Raw genomic sequence first — 3677 nt, forward strand, 5'->3', positions numbered from 1 at the left:
CACAACATTGTAAATCAACTATATTTCAATAAAAAAATATTTTTAAAGTATACCTGCAGTAGGAAACCTTTTCCTGTAGGTCAAAATATACATAAATTTAAATTTTGAAAGATGTTATCATATGGAACTTCAGGAAGGATATATAATATTAATTTACACTATGAATCTTATTAATGTGCACATCCCAACAACTCTCAGCAATGCTATTATAAATTGCTGTAATTTTTGCCAATATAACTGATAAAATAAAATTTTAATTCTTTTTCTTTTTCTTTTTGTAAGATCAAGAACTTCTGCAAATAATTTTTAACCAATTCCTCCCTCTTGAATTAATTGCCTCTTCACTTTCTTATCTATTTTTGTGTTGGGATATTTCTTTTTCTTAATGATTTATATAATCTAATTATATAATATGGACTGGATATTAATTTTTTTTCTGTAATGTGAGGCATATATTCCAACTCTGATTATGTTGGCTTAAAAAAATACAAAGATTATCAATTTTGTCAATTATGTCTTTATTGGATCTAATATATGAGTTGAGTGTATAAAGAGTTCCTTTAGAATTAAGACGGTCAGAAGATAACAGAATAATTGCTATTTTTAACATATTAACAAAAATTGCAAGAATCAACCCCAGCTATTACAATTCAATTTCCTTGAACGTATATGTTTATATGTTTGTAATCCTAAGATTTTGTTGAAGTAACGTTAGCCTTTGATGGTCAGCTGTCTATAAAACTATAACTTTATGTCTGTAAAACTGTAACCTAAAAAGAATAGTATTATGTTAACGTTATTGTAAAACTATGATAAAATCCAGAAGATAGTATCAACCCAGTCTAAGGTTCTAAGTATTTATCAAATTTTAGAATATTACTTGAACTATTTTTACATTTTATCCCATTTACTTTTACATTGTTTAAAGACCTATAGTTCTGTTATATATCAATTTGTGATATAAATTCTTACATAGTAACACTGTAAGCATGGTCATTAACTTGATTCAAAGTTAAAGTCCTTTTATTTGTATGATAAATTTTAGCAGAAAAGCTTTTTCTTAAGGAATCGACATTTTAAAATTGGGAATAATATTTTCTCTAGAAATCCTTCAATTGCCCTTTTTTTCAAAATGATTTTAGCAATGCCTTAGTCATTATGTATCAATCAGCACAGAAATTAAAATTACAATACATATTGCTGTTAGGAACTAGGATTTCCTTCAAGGGACTGTTGACTCTCAAACTCAGGGAACCCCTGTTTAACAGAATCAAGAGGAGAGTAGCAAAATATAACAAAGGTAATATACAAGGAATGATACAGAGCAACAGAGTTATGGTCGATGTTTTGGCTAATGATGGTCTATATGGTGAAGGAGATAGGGAGAAAATACAAAGAGCAAATAGACGAGGCACTAATGATGTATTCCAAATCCTGGTGACAAACACTTCTCCTTGTAGAAATTTAATGGACAAACAGACCATAAACCAACGATGGGTGTTCCATCAACAAACTCTAAAGTCACAGCATAGTGGCATTATGTGCCACTCACAGAAGATTGCTGGCCAGGACACAAACCAAAAATCAGTAAGAGCATTAAATACTCTGCTGTCATAGTTACTCACCACTGTGTTCCCCAGGAACATAGACTCAAGAGATCCGACCACGAGCACTTCAGGCCCTGTGTTGATCTAAGCCAGTGGTTCTCAACTAGGGGCAATTTTGCCAACTGGGGGACATTTGGCACAGTCTGGAAACATTTTTGGTTGTCATACCTGGAAGAGAGCATGCTACTGACATCTAGTGGGCAGAGGCCAGACATGCTGCTATGAATCCCACAACGCACATGCCAGCCACTTCAATAATTATGTGGCCAGAAATGTAAATTAATGCCAAGGTTGAGAAACCCTGATCTAGATGAAGGAAAGCCAACAGGTTCACTGGTAACTCCAGGCCTTGTTCCCATGCAGGATCAATGAGAAGAGGATGGTCCTGCGGTTCAAACATGCTAACCACCATCCAGAATCTGATGTTAGGAAACAAGGCATAGATTGTGTATCGTTTCTCTTAAGGAAATTTATCATTTGGGTTTGATTAATAAAATCCTCTTGAAGGAAGGATGGATCTCTATTTTCACTTTTAACTACCATGTGGCGATAAATTATAAGGTCTACAGAAGAGAAAAATAAAACATATATATGGGCTAGGATTTAATTTCCTAGCAATTTTGAGTTAACAATTACCATACCTGCCTCATTCCCCCTCTCAGGAGCCAGTGGACCATGATAGTAAGTAATAAATAAATAGGGACGGCACCTTGAGATGAGTGAGAGTTTTAAACTTTAGAACGGGAAGAAACATGAAAAATCATATAATCCAAAACACTCCTTTCATGTCCTAAGGAACTGAGGTCCAGTCCAGAGACATTGATTTGTCCCAAATCACATATTGCACCAGGAATAGAAACAGGCCTACAACCCCGCTATAACGGTTCTTCCATCTGGCACATTTATTTGCAAGAGATGTGCCCTACATTTAGAAGGCTGTAGCAATGGACCAGTCAAGAGAGTGAGCTGGAGATGATTCTGGCCACATGGAAGAACAAACAGTTCTAGGGAACAGGGGAGCGTTTCCGCAGGGTTACCATACCAATGAGACAGCCTGCCAGCAGGGGGCGCACAGCTACCTTCTTGAAAAAAATTTCAATCATCCTAAGAAGTTACCAAGAAGATAAATCTTACCATCCACAGTTTGTGTCATTGAAGACAACTTGTTTCGGGACTTTGTAGAACTTTGAGATGTTAACTTACTTCAATTTGACAGCTATAGAAGAGGGAGATGACATTTTTTTTAAGGACACCTTAGTTATGGATCAGCTTCAGTATGATTGAAAGCATGGGAATTATTGTAAACATCCAGGCTGAGGGCAGAGAGTTGTCAAACCAAGTATTCAGTCCCTGAAAAATAACACAAGCCCTTGATCCTATGGTATCTTTAATAGAGTCACAATAATGAGTTAATATGAGATTACATCTTAGAGAAAATGAAGACAACTACGGCTAGATTTAGAATTAGTTTGACAGATCAGCCAGTGAACTGGATTATAGACGTCAGAGATCTAGTTGAGTTAAATAAAGAAACAGAAGAGATTCCAAGCATGGAGTGCGGACAGAGAGAACAGGTTTGATTTGGGGCCAAACTGCTGTTTTCCACTGAAGAAATAAAATGAGGATGTAAATTGTCTGAAGATGTCTGGGTATGAGAATGAAGGTGAGGCACAGTGGCATAGACTGGAGGCAGCACTAACATTCATTTTAAATTGTGAACTAAGTTTAAAAGCATACAAACAACTGAGACTTTAGAGCTTTGGTGTTAAGTGGCATCCCTTTGTTGCAAGAAACTAATTTTTTAAATCAAGCATTACAGAAGTGTTTTTTTTTAAAATTGAAGTATAGGTGATTTACAATGTTGTGTTAATTTCTGCTGTACAGCAAAGTGGTTCAGTTACACATATATACTCTTTATCATATTTTTTTCCATTGTGGTTTATCCCAGGGTATTGAATATAGTTCCCTATGCTATACAGTAGGACCTTGTTTTCTATCCATCCTCTATATAATAGTTTGCATCTGCTAATCCCAAACTTCCAGTCTTTCCCTCCCCCACCCCCCTCCCCC

The sequence above is a fragment of the Balaenoptera acutorostrata genome, chromosome 14 (assembly GCF_949987535.1).
Source record: "Balaenoptera acutorostrata chromosome 14, mBalAcu1.1, whole genome shotgun sequence".
Lineage (NCBI taxonomy): Eukaryota > Metazoa > Chordata > Mammalia > Artiodactyla > Balaenopteridae > Balaenoptera > Balaenoptera acutorostrata.